This window comes from Akebia trifoliata, chromosome 8, assembly GCF_017979445.1.
Source record: "Akebia trifoliata isolate Shusen 1 chromosome 8, ASM1797944v1, whole genome shotgun sequence".
In the NCBI taxonomy this organism is placed as follows: Eukaryota; Viridiplantae; Streptophyta; class Magnoliopsida; order Ranunculales; family Lardizabalaceae; genus Akebia; species Akebia trifoliata.
Window position 1 is genome coordinate 10,745,019 of NC_141382.1, and position 19,935 is coordinate 10,764,953.

Consider the following 19,935-nt stretch of genomic DNA (forward strand, 5'->3'; position numbering starts at 1 on the left):
AGGCATCCCCTTCCAACGGTCTTTTTGAAGAGTTAGAGCCCCAAGGGGGGACTCCAACACACTCGGTTCTGACTTGTTACTTCAAATTTTTGTGAAGAGAGAGGAAGTGGGAGATGCAAAAGAAGAGAGTGACCTTCTCTCACTCTACTTGTTAATGGAAAAAAGCTATGGCATTTCTGAACCAATTTATTGTAGTTAAATTTTTTGGAAACCTAAAAAAAATATTAAAATATCTCTGAAGAGCAATTCTGGCTCGTACCGATGGAGTGCAAATCCCTTGAATAGGCATAGTTGCTCTCTACAATAAAATCTCCACAATTATGCCTATTTGCGTTGGAGTTGCTCTTAAGCAACGGTCCAAACCTCAAATCTAGGCAGGTATTGTGTACGAGGGTGGGTCCAAACCTTATGATTTGCTATAACATATTGCTAGAAAGGATGCTTCCACCCTTGTAAGCAATTCAAAATAGAGTAGTGATACACTGCCTGCAGTAGACATTGTGTTCAACACTGTGCTTACGTGGCAGTGCCCATCTAACCATAGATTTCTTTCCTTAAGATACAAGTTAAAAAAATCGTCTATTTGACAGTCAAATGCAGTGTCCAATGTAGGCAGTCCATCATTTTCCTTCAGAATACAAATAAAATTTGATTCGTGGAAAATGGAGTTCTATTCGATTTTTGGTTGCAAAAATCCAATCTAAAATTAGGCCAAAAGTTTTTATAAACATAAAATATGCAGCATTTGCTTTATACGTGCATTATATAATTATAGTAAAAATCAATATATTTAATAAGTATGGAGTTAACCATTTAAACAAAAAATTGTATGGTTGAGATTTATAATCGGGATAAGTAACTTTGAAATGTGTTACGGGGACACGTATAAATCTCGGCCATTGAATTTAAGAGTTCTTTGGCCTTATAGTTTCAAATCCTTGGTTCACGATAAAAATCTGATTTTTTTCTATGATATCTAGAGGATTGTGGTTTGGGATTGCCAATGTGGCATTCCATGTGGGCCAACAATCCTTAGTAAGATTTGGAATATCGCTAACCAAAATGACTCAATATTTTAACTTGTAAGGAATACATGCACAAGAAATCTAGAGGGATTTCGTTTTCGATTGTTTATTGCTCCATTTAATTAGATTTAACATTTTATAGATTTAATTAAACTTTTTAAATGTATAAAACATTCAATGTGTAAGGAACAAATGTACGAAATGACTCAGGGCGTGTAAGGAACAAATGTACGATGATATTATATATAAATCATGTAATAATATCACAATACACCTTATCACAATGCACCAAAATATTTATTAGTGACAGATATTTTTTCAGTTGTACTTGACTCTCATCAAGAGAGGTCCAATTCAAGAAAAGAAAAAGAAAAAGTGTGCAGTTGGAATTTGTTCTTTGACGATATATATGATATCTCCACTTGTCCAAATTGTGTGGAAAGTGAGGGGCATACGGTATCTAATGTAAATCATAAAAAAAACTTTCCATGATCTGAAATATTCGGTCCTGATAAGAAAAGTATATTTTCTGTGATTTGTTTATGATTGAGACACAAACCAACCCAAAAGAAGCATATATGGAGAGAGGGATTTGTGTTACAAAAGCTAAGCCCAAAGGTTTTAAGTTATTAGTGTGTGAGTGAGTGTGTAGAATGGCCGAGCTTGTAAGACTGGGGATGGAAGGCTTGGGTATGGAGGAGTGGAGCAAGGTGTGGCCTCCTAGACCCTTCAAACTTCGATCACATATTCCACCTAAACTTCGAGCACATTGCCAATCTTGCCGGTAACAAAAGCTTAGTGTTGCCTATACCCGTGTTCAATGTCATCAATGGAGGTTCTCATGCGGGCAATAAGCTGGCAATGCAGGTAATACTCAGATCAGCAATGTGCTATGAGCAGTTATACCTTTTTGTTGTAGGACTTTGTTCTAATTAGCATTTTTTTCTTGTAGGAATTTATGATTCTACCTATTGGGGCATCTTCCTTGAAGGAAGCCATGAAGATGGGTGTAGAAGTATAATCATCATTTTGGTAGAATCATAAATTTTTGTCATTCAATGCATTCGTTGCTTTCTTTTTTTGTCTCAAATCCTACTGTTGATTCCCATTTTGGCGTCCATTTTCTCATTTCTCCTTTCTAAACAATTTTTTGAAAATAAAATATAATTTATGTAAAATGAAAAAGATAGCTTTGTTGCCTTGTGTGAGGGGTTATGTTAGCTTATATGGTACAATTTAATTTTTTGTTTTTATTTTTAGTTTCCCCTATCCTATGAAGTATGATCATGTAAGAAATTCACGCTTGCACATTGAAACAAGTATGCTCTTGGGGCTTACACATTGAAATTCACGCTTTAGGTCATTGAAGCACCTTGCCAACATCTAAAAAAAATTGTAATATGCATTATTCTCGTTTTAAAGATCTTTATTAATATTTAAGGTGGGGGTCCCATTAAACCCCAGCTTACAGTTGTTACATATAACTGAAAGGCTTCATATCACTACTACTTACTGTTGGTACAAAACCCATATCTAAGATATGTGTACCTGCTAAAGTTGGAGACACCATGCTTCCATGTAAGAAGTAAACTTATGATGAAGATAACAAAAAGGGTGGTGGTGGTGGTGATGGTGATGGTGATGACAGAAGAAAATTACTATGGCTGGCCCAAGATATGGTATGGCGTCGATCATTAGCTGCTGCCACTAGAGGGGACTATTGCACCCAACATGTAAGTAATGCCTCCATTCCTTTGATTGGGCCCTCATGTTCTGTTTTTCTGAGTATTAGTAGTTAGGAAACTCGGGTTTAAGTGCCCAATCTCAGAATATAGTGGTCAAGTCATATGGTGCACTCCAATGCATCATATAGATTCATTGGGTAAGTCCGAGTTGAACAAAGTTGTGCTTGTTCAACACCTCAAGTTACAGACTAGTATCAAACTTGATATTCCATTTTAGTTATACACACAACTTCATGAGTTTAAGTGCATGGTTGCATCTCATTTCAGGGTCACATATTAAGGATACATGTCCAAATAGAAGGTGCTTAGACATTGTCTAGTGTTAGTGAGTGTCTGATCTGACCAGAAACAATATGTTCTTAATGAGTAAAATTGTGGCCACCATCCTTTACTTGATCAACATTCTCCACCAGAGTATACTCTGGTGGGTACAATGGCAGCAACATTAATTACAGTTGAAATTAACTTAGTGGTTGATTATATTGATGTTTTTCTAACTTACATGTTTGTCTTCTTGTAGTTTTCAGAAAAAGCAGTGGTTTTTTCTAGGGGTGCATCCATGTATCGTAGGGTTACAAGGTACATGAGAATGTCATTGAACACTCTCTCTCTTGGAATTAGTAGCCGAGTAGAAGCTTGGGTGATTTGCTTCATAGTAGTAAAGGACGGGTTATCCAACTCGCATCATGATTGCGTGCCTCCAATTGTTCATCAAAACGTGAAATCAAATAATGTTTTGTTGGACAGAGAGTTCAGTGCACAAGTGGCAGATTTTGGGGGTTTCCAAAGTGGTTGATGTGATCAGCATTGGGCCTAAATCCATGTCTGCGATCACAGGTTCATGTGGTTATATTGCACCAGGTTAGTCAAGATTACATCATACCTGTTTAATCTATTTCACATTGTCATCTTTAATTGAATTATGTTCTATTTTTCATATTGGGTATTTGAATTTTCACCAATTTATTTGCCATATAATCTTTTCATGGTGTATTGGCTTATAATATCTCCCATTGTTGTTGATCTACAATGTCTGATTACATATATTTTCTACTTAGCTTGTATGATCGATTTGACGAGCTTACATAGTTATTTCTATCGGCCCTTGTTCTGTTTCTAACAAACTTACACAATTAATTCAATATTTCCTGTTCAATTGTTTTCTTTTTGTTCCAATTTTAAATAAATCTATTGTGTTTGGCCTTTGTTGATTTTTAACCGATTTTAGGGATTTTTCCTTCACCCCTTTGGTTACATTTTGCAGAATTGGCAACTGCCCAGAATTTTCATTTTATTGTTGACCATTAACTAGGGTCCATGTGGTTGATTGGATAAATTATAGGTGTTGTAACTGCTACTGACCACCCCTTCCCAGCTTCCCCAAAGAAATGTGGGCTAAGATTTTTGCACACTAGGCTTAACCTTTTTTATTTTTTATTTTTTGGTATATTGGTAGGGTTCACCTCATTTGTTACCAGAACCAGCACCATCTCTCCAGTTCAAATCTAACCATTAAGTGAGAATCAAGGGCATTTATAGAAGGGTCAACCTGGGAAAAATGGCTATTTGGGTTCTAATGTGAAAGCAGCCACAAAGTGGGCTTCTACAGACATTGACTGTGTTAGAATTCTGTTCATACAAAACAGCCCCTAGGAAGGCTTTTTTGAATTTCGTAGTGGACATTTATGCAATGGGGCCCACCTTATGTTATGTATGTGGGTCCCACATACTTTATTAGTTAAATTTATTATGTAGAAAAGAGAGCTTAACCTTTTTAGTGTTGTTGTGTTCAACTTTCTCTAATGCGGGGATGCAACCGATAATGAGAATTACTACAATTTTATTTTGCTAAAAATTTCCTTTAAGTTGATTGTTTATGAGTGATGATTCTCTGATTGCCTATAAACAAGATGATGGATCCATGACAGTGAAAACCTTCAATGTGACCTCTTACAAGAACATCGAACGGTCGAAGATAGCGTTCGATGTGCCCGAAATGGAAGCGGAGTACGTAGATGGTGTGATGAGGCTATATGCTACGGTGGTGTTGCCGAAGAACATGGCGGGGGTGACGGTGAATCAAGTGTGGCAGGTGGGGTCATCTGTCACTAATGGAATTCCTAATGTCCATGGATTTGGACATATAGTATTGAGGAGAGTCGGTTCTCTTACAGTTCGTCTATAAAGTTACTTCTTAGGCTTTCTCTTAGGTATCTCTTAGAATCTATTATTGCTTCTTCAATTGTTTGTGTTTTGTGTTCTAAATTAAATCAGGAGTGTGACATAAATAGTTGTATATATATATATATATATATATATCATATACTGCTTTATTGTCAGTTATTTGTAGTTTCGACAGAATTTTCGATCTTAATAAATAGGTTTACATGTATATTTATTTTGGGTTATTTAGTTTAGTTTGGAGCTTGTTTTATGATTTTTCTTTTGTTTTTTCTTTTTCTGATTTTTTTTATATATTATTTCGTTCATTGTGATTGGTGAATTAGAGGACCGTGATATTGTTTGTTAAACCTCCAAATTTGACGGTCATACTCTATGGATTTTTTTTTGTTTTTTTAAAGTCCATTCACCAATAACAAGAAATCACTTTGTAAGCCTTATTAGGCCCTCTGTGTGCTATAAGTTATGTAATCTCTCTCTCTTTCTTTCTTGTTTTGTAAATATGTAAAATTCCGAAAATTGATATGCCATGTCCTCTAGTTCTTGTATCACACACACACTCATACTCGCTACACACTCTCTCTCTCTCTCTCTCTCTCTCTCTCTGAACAAGTTTTTTTTTTGGGCTGAGAATGCAAGACGTCTATGTACGATGAATATAAACCCACAAGTTGTAATATATAACACAACCCAATATTTATCTGAAAAGGCACATACCCATTTTGGTAGTTATTTAGTTTTATCAAAATGGGCGTCTATAGCACAATACATTTGCTATTACTTTTTAAGTACTGGAGTGACTCTCAAATAAAAGACCATGTTTACAGAAGTATGAAAGCTGAATTAGGACTTATTTCAGGTTAATAATAAATAAAGATATAAAGGAAAATTCAGCTATATGGGTACTACTTTGAAAAATCAGTTCATTGGTATGAATTTTGGAGAATTTAAAGATAAATTCAGTTTAATATTGATACCCATTTTGGTAAACATAACATACCAAAATGGGTATATAATCCTTTTGAAAAATATTTCATAATTGTGATTGGGCAGTATTTTTGACAAAATACTTACTGTTTTGGTAAAACACCCTTCCCCTTTTTGGTATTTTACAATAATTAAAATACTTATTGTTTTCAGAATTAAACCATTTTGGTTAAAGTGAAAAAAAAAAAACATAAATTAACATATTTTTTCACAATATAGTAAATGGTTAAAAAATTCCATTTCATTAACCATATATTTTCTCCACTTTAATTAAAATATTTTAATTTCAAAAATGATAATTTACTATTTTCAATATTAAAATGAATTCAATGCTTGTTTTTATAACACAGCCTAAAAAATTCTATTTTTTTTATGTGATCAAATGTTTTAAAATGGATGGCCATTGAATTTTCAATTTTAAAATTTAAATTAAACAATGAAGAATTATTTTTAAATTTTTTTCTTTCGTAGAGAATTTATTGAATGTCATTGCGCTTCCCAAAACTATAAATGCTCTTGTTGATGATTGAAGGAGAGAAAATCTTTGCTTTAAAGATGATGAGACACAAAATTTTCAAAACCATAATGACTCGGCTGAGTCAACTAGAGATAATGGTTAAAGTTACTAGACAACGAAGAAACCAAGCAAGAGAAGTGATAAAATATAGCAAGTGAAGCTTAAGCCATGGCGCACTTCACCTGCAGAACTCTCTCTGCTTTCCTCTCTCGAACTCTATAATCTTCAACCTCTCTTCGTTCTCGATTCACACTCACAATCCTCAACAAACATCTCTAGAAAATCATTTCTAAGTCCAGAAAAATCCCAACTCAGTCAAGAAGACAAAATAATTGCAATTAATTTGAGGGACAATGAGTGCAAGGGACTCTTTATTGAGAATATGTATCAATTAGTCCCCTAGAAAAAAAAAAATCATTTAAGTCCCACTTAATAAAATATTCACCTATTAAGGATCTTAGGAAGATTTTTTAAGAAAAAATCTTGAAATACCCTTTTAACAATTTTACAAAGTGGTTTTATCTAAAAATACATGGAGTCAAATAAAAAACTTGGCCAATTTGTTTAGTTATTAATAATTTTATTTATTAAAATCTATTTATAAATTCAATATAATTTTATTTTATTTATTTAAATAGATTTGCTAAGTTTTCAGTTAAATCAATTCGATGAACATTCAAGTCGACTTCTAAAATAATGTTTTGAAGATTTATATTTTTTTAATAAATCTATTATACATAGATCAAATTAGTTTGATGAGGATAATTAACATACTCATCTCCATCATCATAATCATTTATGTGTGTTAAAAATCACAAGTTTTGGGGAGAGGGAAACAAGAAATTCTTTTATTTTTCTTAATTTAGATCTTTTTTTTAATTGCTATATAAGATATGACTATAATCAAGGGGCATGTCATTAATTTTTAAAACATGGGATTACTTTCAATATTCTCAAATAAACAAGTTTCTTTAAACCTCAATATTTGTTGAAAAGATAATTACAACATTTTCGTTTTCAAAAATATGTTTTAGACTAATATTTGAGAAAATGAGTATTAAATAGTCCATATTTTTTAAGAAAGGACTTTTTAGTACATATTTCCAAAAAATAGTTCTTTGAGGTCATTGTCCCTTAATTTTATAATGTTAAGATTAAGATGCATTAAATGCATCTTGAAAATAAGTTTTCCTACCCAAAGTGCCCTAAAAGTGTAGACACCCCAATTTTGAATATCCCTAATTTGATAATTCGTCTCTCGATTGTGGTGAATTCCTAATGATAAGCGCAAAAAACTAGAAAGCTTGTGAGTATTGTCTTCAATCTTTCCATTTCTAATCATTCCATCTCCCTTACTTGTTACGACTTGATATAAAAATGAACATCATACACCCGATTTAACAAGCACGTACGCTTAAGTTCGCTACACAATTCGATAATTTAAATATCTCGTTACACTAGGAAAATATGATCTCAGGATTTACAATTAATCACATTAGAACTGAAAGAAATCTCACGCCAAAATTAATTTGTAAAAATCTGCAAAAATTAACAAAATGATGAAAATACCCCTCATAAATTTCGGACATCTAAAAAAATCTCGAAAGTACCTTCATTTCACTCAGAATATGATTTCGAGTCTAATGAGACCAAAATCGACGAAAACAGATAACTATATGAGAAATAAAGAAAATAATCAAAATGCACCTCAATGTCCTACTCTGATTTAGAGGCCCTGATCCTTAGGAAAATATGATAAAAAAAATCAATTTTAAATTTAAATTAAAAATCAACTTCAAATAAATAAATAAAAACAAAAAATTAAAATTTAAATCAACATCAAATTAAAAATGAATTGGCCAATTAAAATCAAATCAAAATTTATCAACCAATAAAATAAAAATTAAAAATTCAACTTACTAATCAAACAAAAATTAAATCAACCAACTAAAGATTAAATTAAAATTTAGTTGACTAATCTAATCAAATTCGAAGTAAAATACGAATGGTCAAAATTGAAACTAAAATTCAATCGACCAATAAAAATTTCAAATTAAAAAATTGAAAATTAAAATCGCAGCAATCATTTAAAATTTAAAAAAAAATGGAATATAAAAATTGACCAATCATGACTTAATTGATGGAGGAGTGTTAAGATGTGAGTAACATAGGATTACCACTCCCATTTCTCTAAAAACACGTGAGATAAGAGAAAGTAAAAGAAAAAAAAATTAAGTGGGAAGAAACGTAAAATAGAAATAACTTTTTTATAAAAGGGTTGACTTTCCATACATTCTTGGTCTCAACTGGACATTCTCCCTCTTCCTCACATTGTACCCTTTGGCCGGACTCTCCTCTTTCCTTGACGACCTGCTCCCTTTCTCCAAATATCTCAAACCCCTCTCTTATTCACATCCTTCTATTAGAGGTTTCTTCTCTGAACATCTTCTTTTTGGCTGTTGCAACATCTTCTTCCCCCAGACCCACATTTCTCTCCCTGTTGCAACATCTTCTTCCCCCAGACCTACGTCCTCTCTCTGTCCAAACCCTTATTTCTCTGTTAAGCCCTCCCCCCCCCCCATCTCTCTCTCTCTCTCTCTCTGGACCAACGTCCCAACTCTCACATCTCTCTGTCAAGCTCCCTCTCTCTCTGCACCAATGCCTCTACCACCTCTTCTCTTTCATCCAACGCCCTATCCATCCGTTATTTTCTTTTGTTTTGAAAAATCCCAACACAAACGCCCACAACCACAACAAGTAACAACTAGCATCAACATCTTCATTGTCCTTTCTTATAGCAGTAGCAATCACAGCAAATACTCACATGCCTCTTGGATCGTATCTGAAGGAATCAACTCGCTGATATCTCGACCTATAAGTAAGTTTATTTTTTTTATTTTGTTCTATTCTTTCTCTATGTATTCTTCAGGGAAAACTTTGTTTTCCTTTTTCTGTTTTCATGTGTCCTTATAGTTGTATCTGCCCTCTACTGATATCTTATGTTGATTTTGTCATCATGATAATCATGGAGTTTATTTTGAATAAAGTTTTTCATGTTACCAATGTTATGTAATGTTTTATCATGTTTCGATTAATTCACAATAGGGGAGATGCATTCTTTTTTATTTTTTTTTGCATGTTAATGGGATTAGGAGAATATTTTTTTATTTTGTTAAAATTTTACAATCATTGTGCTCAAATTGAATTTGTATGACTTATGATGGTAGAAATTTAAGATCTTTGTATTATTTTAGAGTTAAAAAATATATATATTTTTTTTTTGTTTTTTTATTTTTTTTTTTTTGCAATGATTTTATAATTCCATGCTTAATTTGATTTATGTAATGGGTTCGTGATGGCTTGAATTTGCGATTAGGAATATGTGATGATTGAATTGTTCCATATAATGATGCGCATTTTTTTTACTTGACAAATAGCATATTTGGGTGATGATTATTTTGGGAGAATCAAAGATTGTATACATGTGTTTGTTTTTTTAAATTGAAAATCAAACGAATATGGAATTTTTCTCATGTGAAAATCATACATCATTATTTTGTTAATTCTCAATTTTCTAATTCATCATGCTTTTATATTTTCTGATTTTAGGGCATTTTTTGTATGCAATTAAATTCATAAAATTAATGAGAGGACTTGGCAAAGGGATTTCTATCTAATTAGTCCCCAAGTTTTATGGTTTCTTTTAGTAGTTCATTTAGTAAAACTTTCTTTTTCTAATCAGTCCCTAAACCCCACTCACCACATTTCTCATGATTGAATGCCCCTGACCATTTGATCTCATCTCTTTTTGTCAAAAAAGAAGAAAATATTTCCGGCATCCCAATCATGTTTCGAAAACTGCATTTTAGTGGAAAGGATTTTAAGAAGGAAGAAGAAAACATTTTTCTGAAAATGTAGGCACAAAAATAGGGTTTTTATTTTCTTCGTTTTTGGATGAACATCGATTAAGGATAGTTCTTTTGGTTTGAAATCATCTAGACAAATCGTTATCTCAGATTTTTAGTCAATTTTTCCATATTATTTTGTTAGAAAAGCTCAAAAGACGAATATGGGTAGGATTTACCAAAGTCAAGTTCACCACTTTTTATTGCAAAGTTCGACATTTTTTAAAAATTGTCGCATTCAACAATAAAAAAATGTTGAACTCGATAATAAAAATGTCAAGTTCGACAATAAATAAAAAGTGTTGAGCTCGTCAATAATTAGGAACCGGTAAGAAATAAAAAGTTTACTAAATGAACTATCAAGCTATCGTTAAAAATTTAGGGACTGTTTAGAAAGAAATCCTCCACCAAGAACCCTTAAATAATTTTTTTCGTTAAAATTTTAAAATGCATTTAATGCACCTTAACATTTGCCCTTTGTGCACATGCTAACAATCTTAAATGATGGCATCATTGGCATGATGTCAAAATTGATATCATTCATGATAATAGGATAATAATAAATTGACTTGCTAAAACTGACACGGTTGACATAGCATATGAACAGAGCCATAGATCTTTTCCTTGTGTATCCCGAAGAAAAAGATCTATGGTTCTATGCATACCACGTCAATGACATCATTTTATTGTGACTCATGATAATATCAAAAGATGATGTCATCAAAAAGATGAATAATCTACTTTTAAGCGATCCTGAAGATATTGTACTTAGCTTAACTAAGAAGGAAATTAAAAGCAAGAAAAGACAAGTGTGTGTGGATAATCTTTTTGAAAATTTAATTCGAAGTCGAGTTCAACGTAACAGAAGGAATATTAATCTTATTCTTGGGAGATGTGACATATTTATTTCATATCTTTGATATGAATTTTATTTTGGACTTCTCTAGCCCCAATGTTTGAGGTTCATTAGACAAATGAACGACTAGGGATATTTGTTTTCTTGAGAATTCCAAGCATCTCAACCGTTGTTTGATGGAGAACCTTTATCGTGTGTTGAGGCTAGTGCTCTCTTGAAGAGTCATGATAATGACTATCCCACGTGGCATACCCAATTGATTACGTGGCAAGTTTGGGAATCATAGATCTACACTCCTCGAGATACACTTTTTATGGGAAAATGCAATTGTGTATCCCAAGGAACATTGATCTACAATTCCCGAATTTCTCACGTCAGGATAGTCGATTGAGTTTGCCATGTGGGATAGTCAAATCATCTCAATTCTTTCCTAAATGATTTTTTGTTCACATCCCAACATTGGTTAGACATGTGGCATAAATGACGTCAATGATGGAGAGAAAATTTCTCTATCCTGCAAGCACGTCGTCCTCTGCCCACAAATTTCAATTTTAAGATTTAAAATGAGTCATTGAGACCACATGGATTGTCACATTGTCAATATAATACCATTTACACAACATTAACTTTTTTTTTTTTTAAGTTTAGATAACAGCTTATGACTACTTTAGATATTGATTTGTAACCGATGTCTAAAGTCTCAGACTTAAGACATTAGTCTTATAGACTGATGTCTTAGAATCTGATGTCTAAGGTATTTTTGTTCAAGTACTTTTAAATTAATTAGGCCATTCCAATTTTTTAGTTCTTGTACGGTTTTTAGCCATACCAAATCTTAAGATCTAACTGCTTCCAGTCGTTTAATTTCATTAACGACACCTCGATTAGAAACGGTCTGCCAACCGTTTTAGATTGTCTTAGGAACTGTTATGAACAATTCCTAATTTCCATTTTTGTTGTAGTGTCAAGACACAAACCAACCCAAAAGAAGCATATATAGGGAGAGGGAGTTGTGTAACAAAAGCTAAGCCCAAAGGTTTAAGTTATTAGTGTGTGAGTGAGTGCGTGTAATGAGTGATTTCGAATATTTGATCTGAATTTTATTTTGGACTTCTCTAGCCCCAATGGTTGAGGTTCATTAGACAAGTAAACGACTAGGGATATTTATTTTCTTGAGAACTCCAAGCATCTCAACCGTTTGTTTGATGGAGAACCTAAATCGTGTGTTGAGGGTAGTGTTCTCCTAAAGAGTCGTGATAATGACTACCCCATATGGCATTCTCAATTGACTACCTGACGTGGCAAGTTTGGGAATCATAGATCTATACTACTGGAGATACATGGTTCTCTCAAGATATACATTTTATGGGGAAGTGCAGTCATATATCCCGAGGAATACAGATCTACGATTCCCAAACTTGTCATGTTAGGATAATCGATTGAGTTTGCCACTTGAGATAGTAAGATTATCATGATTATTTCCTAAATGATTTTTTGCTCACAGCTCAACATTGGTTTGACATGTGGCATAAATGACAACAGCAATGGAGAGAAAATTTCTCTCTCCTACATGTCCTTTGCCCACAAATTTCAATTTTAAGATTTAAAATCTTAAAATGAGTTATTGAGACCACATGGATTATATCATTGTCAAGCTAACATCACACTTTTCAAAATGAACATCTACCGAGTATCCAAACTTGAAATTAAAATTCAACGATGAAAAATAAAGTTTTTTTTTTTTTTTTTTTTTTAACTTCATAAAATTTCATCCTCTACAATCCTGTGGAATCAGATCATGTTTTTAAATGCCACAAGATGATTGGATTAGAAAATTTCAGTTTTGTATCGTGGTCAAGAGAGAAATTTCCTCTGTTATTGCTGATGTCATTTTCACCGCATGTCAAATGGCTGTTGTACTGTGAGACAAAAAGCACTCGTGTTTTCCTCTTAATTTTTGCATGAGTTTTTTTTTTCCACGAGTGAAAAGGTCCCAATCGATATTTAAGTTGTTAACGATCTTTTAAACATTAAATCTAATCAATTGTTTTCAAAAGAGCGAGGCTCGTTTGACAACCTTAAAATCCTATTAGAGAAATGCTAAACTAACTTCAATGGGAATTGCATTCAACACTGTGCTGATGTGGCAGTGCATAGAGAATCATAGATTCCTTTCCCTAAACGGACTGCTATATTGGCCAAATATGAAATAACACCTTAGTCCTCAAAAGTATATGTTGTAGATCAAATTTAGAAAAATTAAAAATTAAAAACTTTCTTTAACAAGGTCCAACACTTTGAAAATGATAGTCACTAAACTCCCTAACTAAAATTAAAATCCAACAGTGAAAAATAACTTTTCTTCAATTTTTTTCTGGAAAATTTTAAAAAAAAAATTTACATCCATGTGGCACTCAATCCGTTTTGGATGTCACAAGGAGGTGCAGTCAGGAAACTTTCCTAAGGAAAGCATTTTTCTTTTCGAACTATTTAGTGAGTCATGTAAATATCACAAACGAGATCAAGTTGTAGATGGACAATGTTTTTTTTTTCTTTTTCTATTCGCTATCACAGGGTTAGGGGTGTCAACGGATAGGTATCCGATCGGATAGTGGTGTATCCGAATCCGAATCCGAAATTTTTTAGTGATATCCGAATTCGAATCCGAATCCGATCGGATATCATTAATTAATATTCGAATTCGTATCCGAATAAATTATCGGATATCCGATATTATCCGATTCGAAAACTATCCGAAACTTTTTTTACCATTCGAAAATTATTCGAAAAGTATCCCGATGGTAGAGGTCGTAAGGAAGAGGTGAGGCGATGAGGGGCTTCGCCGCTGCCTGAGATCGTGACTGCGAGGGGTTGAGGTCGTGACTTCGCCGTTGCCGCGATGAAGAGGAAGATGAGCCGTTGCCTGAGATCGTTGAAGACGACGACAGATCTGTAGATCTGTGCTTTGCCGCTGCCTGAGATCGTGAATGCGAGGGTTTGAGGTCTTGAGGCCATGCCGCGATGAAGAGGAAGATGAGCCGCTGCCTGAATCGTTGAAGACGACGACAGTTCGTTGAAGACGACGACGGATCTGTAGATCTGAGCTTCGCCGCTGCCTGAGTTAGTGACTGCGAGGGTTGAGGTCGTGAGGCGATGCCGCGATGAAGAGGAAGAGTTCAGCCGCTGCCTGAGATGGTTGAAGACGACGACGGATGATTGAAGACGACGATGATGACTGGTTCTTCGTTTTAGCCATTAAAGTGGTTGAGAGACAGAGAAGATAAGTTTAAAAAAGAAAGTTTTGTTATATAACACGAATACACAATAACATATATAACATAAATAAAAGTTTTGTTATAAAACATAAATACATAATACATATACTATATCGGAGCGGATATTATCGAATCGGATATCGCGATATCCGAATTCGTATCCGAAACTCATTCAAATTTTAAAATGATATCCGAATCCGAATCCGATATCCGAAAATTTCGGATAATATCCGATTTTTCGAATTCGAATTCGAATTCGAATTCGGATTTCGGCTATCCATTGACACCCCTACACAGGGTATCTCCACACCTTTTGGGGTGGGCTTAGTCCTAATGGGTCACAAGCTCTGATACCATTGAAGTTTCTCAACGTGCAATAGGGAAAATCAGGAGCCCAGAGAATTTCGAATACTTGCACAATTAAATGGAACAAACCTATGTTGCTAGTGTTATTGTCGAACAACCCCCTAGGGGTATGGCCCGATGGTAGGGCTTAAAACTAGTCGGGTTCAAGTTGGATATGCGTATATCCATATTCAAATCCATATTTAGATCTGACTAGTTCAAACCATATCCGAACCATTTTGCTTTTGCTAAACTTATATCCGGATCTAACCTGACTGAATTAACTGATTTGGGTTGAATAATTTTAAACAGTTCAAAATTATTTCAAGGAAAATAGTTTAATTGGCCAAAAAGTGACTTGAATTCAAAATCTATTCTTTTTTGTAGAGAGGTCTTGATCACAATGCCCAACACTTGTTCATTGAAGAAAAATATTTTGAAAAATATAAAAATAAAACTTACAAAATAATATATCATTTAGATCTTGGTGGATATAGGGATAGATCCGGATCCGACTCAGCTCAAGGGACTTCAACCCATATCCGGCCTATTTTTATTTCAGATATACTTAAAAGAACCATACCCGCTAAATTCATATTCAAATTACTCGAATTTCAAATAAAATCCAACCCATGTTAAGCCCTACCCGATGTTAATAAAGCTTCAAAATCCATGCCAAAATTCAATCTGCTTAATGGTAAGGTCGAGCCAAATAAAAAGCCTACGTAAAAGGCCAACCGGTCTGCAAGCATTTGGACTTATTTATGGACTACACTGAAGGATATGGCTCCCAAACTTGAGCCCGGACCTACATATTCATTGGACCTAACTCGATCCATAACTTAAATGGGCTTAATAATGTTGTCAAAATGTAGTGTAGTAGTGCATCACTAAACGAGAGCAGGTTGGTTGTTTACCTTCAGTTGCTGTGGATTCAATTTCTTCTTCATTGGGCCTAACTCGATCCATAACTTAAATTGACTTAATAATGTTGTCAAAATGTAGTCCACAATGGGCCAGACTATATTCAGTTCCAACATGGAACCAAGCAGAAAATAAAAAGAAAAGAAAAAGGATGTTGACATTGACCATCTTTTGACACCACAACTATCCAAGTAGGATATTAAGCAGGATGAGAAAAAAAAAACACATGAGAGACAGAGGCATACGGGATAAGAAGAGAGCTTGCCCCACCCAACTAGAGATATAGAAGAAAATACATACATGGAAAATAATTGCAGTTAATTTAATAATTAAAAAAAAAAAAAAAAGGTGGTGGGAGGTTTTGGACTAAGTATATAAATAAGGCTTGAGGCCTCTCTTGAATCTGTAACCAAAACAAAGCCTACTAATTAGTAGTGGTTTGATTTATTGGTTTAGAATGGCAGACCTTGTAAAAGTGGGGAAGGAAGCGTTCGCTCTGGTCGATGAGTTATGCAAAAGGAGGCCTCCTCCTCCTCGTCAATACTATTAGTACCATTCACCACAAATTCCACCAAGAATATAAGCAATAGATTGCAATCGGGCCGCCCAACAGTATGGTGGTATCCCAATTGTAGATTATCAGTACTTTTCACCACAGATTCCACCTAGAATAGAAGCTATTATTGCAATTAGGCAACCCAAAAGTATGGTGGTGTCTTGATTGTAGATTATTGTCCAGAGAAACAACTTCCAAAGTCTTATTAATAAGGCTCTATTGTAATTATGTATCTCGTATTATATATAGATTGTTGTAGTTGTTGTTGACTTATGTAATTAGATGAGATCAGCTATATTTTCCTTGTAAATCTCACTTACAAGACTATAGTTCTGGGTGTTAATTGTTGATAAATTATTGTATCTTACACTTAAACTTGGTTGAATTCAAGATACTTTGAGGTGTGCGTATACCTAAGAGATATATCAAATTGGATGGTATATACTCTAAGGTGAAACAATAGTTCTCTCTAAGGTCCTATGGGATTGATTATCTAGAGGTACAATAATATTGATCACATATCCAGATCCAACTTTCTTACTAAATCTGATATATCTAACACAGCAAAGAGTGAACCATCATTTTATACCAATTTTTTGAAAATTGATATGCCCTCAAGTGGAGGGGCAAATCAAGGAGCTTTCTCTACAACGGTTCCCACGAGTGAACATTTTAATCTAGCAAGGCAGGAGATAAAAACATGTTGGTAATTGATATTAAAAAATGTGTAGTATAAATAGCCATGCAATTGGTAGCCAAACCTTTAGCTAGGTTGACAATCATATGATACATATTCTCTTTTAGGTGGCATTGTGGATTTACGTCCAATGAATGCTTTTTGTTTTAATGGTGGCCCTTGAAAGGAACAAACACAATGCGCTACATCCCTTGATTGTGGGGGAGGGGGATACTCTTGTTGGCCGAAGCATGTCAAAGTATTTCAAAAAGGAAATTGAAAATAAAAATGAAATTTAAATTTTCAAATTAAATAATTGTACTTTTAAAATGGAACTTTTTCATAGAGCAACTCCAACGCACTCGAGCTCATGGTAGGCATACCCTCCCAATGGCCATTTTGAAGAGTCAGAACTCAAGGTGGACTCCAATGCACTCGGGCTCTGGCTCATTACTTCAAATTTTTGTGGAGAGAGAGAAAGTGGGAGAGGCAAAAGAAGAGAGTGATTTTCTCTCTCTCTACTTGTTGACGGAAAAAAGCTATGGCATTTCTGAGCCGATTTATTGTAGTGAATTTTTTGGAAACCTAAAAGAAATATTAAAATATCTCTGAAGAGCAATTCTGACTTGTACCATTGGAGTGCAAATCCATTGAATAGGCATAGTTGTTCTCTACGATAAAATATCCACAATTATGCCTATATATGAATTGGAGTTGCTCTCTTAGGCAACGGTCCAAATCTCAAATCTAGGCAGGTATTGTGTACAAGGGTGGGACCTTATGATTTGTTATAACATATATCAAGAGATGATGTTGCTATCCTTGTAAGCAATTCAAAATAGAGTCGTGATACACTGCCTGAGGTAGACATTGTGTTCAACAGTGTGTTGATGTGGCAGTGCACAGCTAACCATAGATTTCTTTCCTCGATATATAAGTTAAAAAAATTGTCTATTTGACAGTCAAACGCAGTGTCCAATGTAGGCAATCTGTCATTTTCTTTCAAAATACGAAAAAAAAATTGATTCATGAAAAATTGAGTTCTAGTCGATTTTGGGTTTGCAAAAATCCAATCTAAAATTAAGTCAAAAGTCTTGATAAACAAAAAATATGCAGCATTTGCTTTATACGTGTATTATATAATTATAGTAAAAATTTATATATTTAATAAGTATGGAGTTAACTATTTAAACACAAAATCGCACGGTTGAGATTTATCCTCGAAATAAGTAATTTTGAAATGTGTTATGGGGACATGTATAAATCTCAGCCATTGAATTTAAGAGTTCTTTGGCCGTACAATTTTAAAACCTTGGTTCACGACTAAAATCTGATTTTTTTTTTTTTTTTTCAAATCTGATTTTTTATTCTATGATATCTAGAGGATTGTGGTTTGGGATTGCCAATGTGGCATTCCATGTGGGCCACTGATCCTTAATAAGATTTGAAATATCGCTAACTAAAATGACTCAATATTTTAACACGTAAGGAATACATGCACGAGAAATCTAGAGGGATTTTGTTTTTTTATTGTTAATTGCTCGATTTAATTTGATTTGACATTTTATCAATTTAATTAAAAATTTTACATGTACGAAACATTCAACGTGTGAGGAACAAATGCACGAAATGACTCATGTTGTAAGCATAGGCATCCACTAGTGTGTGTACATATATAAAAACCATGTAATAATATCACAATACACCTTATTACAATCTTCATAATCTTGAGCACCAAAATATTCACTAATGGCAGATATTTTTTCAGTTGGACTTGATTCTTGTCAAGAGAGGTCCGATTCAAGAAAAGAAAAAAAGAAAAAGGATGTAGTTGGAATGTGTTCTTTGATGATATATATGATCTCTTCACTTGTCCAAATTGTGTGGAAAGTGATGGGCATATAGTATCTAATATAAATCACAAAAAAGCTTTCCATTATCTGAAGTATTCGGTCCTGATAATAAGAAAAGTATATTTTCTGTTATTTGATAGTGATCGGGACACAAACCAACCCGAAAGAAGCATATATAGAGAGAGGGATTTGTGTAACAAAAGCTAAGCCCAAAGGTTTAAGTTATTAGTGTGTGAGTGAGTGCGTGTAGAATGGCCAAGCTTGTAAGATTGGGGATGGAAGGCTTGGGGTATGGTGGAGGAGTGGCGCAAGGTATGGCCTCCTCGACCCTTCAAACTTCGATCGCATATTCCACCGAAAAAAGAAGCCATAGATTTGTCGAATCAGGCGGCCCAAATGTATGGTGGTACCTTGTTTGTAGATTATTACCATAACAAGAAATCACTTTGTAATCCTTATTAGGCCCTCTGGGTACATAAGTTATGTAATCTCTCTCTCTCTCTTTCTTGTTTTGTAAACGTGTAAATTTCCAAAAGTTGATATGCCGTGTCCTCTAGTTCTTGTATCACACACACACACTCTCTCTCTCTCTCTCTGTTGGCAGATTTACCAAAACATGCACAACTTTTCGTTTATTTACCAAAACGGTACACTGTAGCAATTAATTCCGAAAACGGTAAATTTACCGTTTTCGGAATTAATTTTTTTACCAAAACAGTAAAATGTATTTTTTAATACCAAAAATGCCCTTTTTTATTTTTTGACTGAAATTACAAAAATAAAATTGATTTCGATAAAAAATAAAAATAAAAATACGTATGATTGTTGGATTACCGAAAGAGAGTGAATCGATCTTTTTAGTTGGATTTTCATTTTTTTAAGGTTAAAATTGTAAATATATATGTAAAACAAAAAAAGGGTATTTTCGGTATAAGTTTTTTTTTTACTGTTTTTACCATTTTGGTAAAAAATATTAATTCCGAAAACGGTAAATTTACCATTTTCGGAATTAATTGCTACAGTGTACCATTTTCGAAATTAATTTCAAAAACTCTACCGTTTTGGTAAATTATTCTTTTTTTTTTGGCTG

At 33.8% G+C, this 19,935-nt stretch overlaps 1 long non-coding RNA gene across 4 annotated transcripts; it reads left to right on the plus strand.

Annotated features, from left to right (window-relative positions):
* Positions 1-1,627: 1,627 nt before the first annotated feature.
* Positions 1,628-5,082, plus strand: LOC147396062 (uncharacterized). Of its 4 annotated transcripts, XR_015180969.1 has the most exons (5): positions 1,628-1,892; positions 1,978-2,758; positions 3,298-3,349; positions 3,518-3,631; positions 4,227-5,082. It is a non-coding gene; the product is annotated as an uncharacterized LOC147396062 (long non-coding RNA). The 4 variants fall into 4 exon arrangements; XR_015180972.1 differs by having other exon boundaries at positions 1,631-1,892; positions 3,291-3,631; positions 4,227-4,598; XR_015180973.1 differs by having other exon boundaries at positions 1,633-1,892; positions 3,291-3,349; positions 3,518-5,071.
* Positions 5,083-19,935: the final 14,853 nt, after the last annotated feature.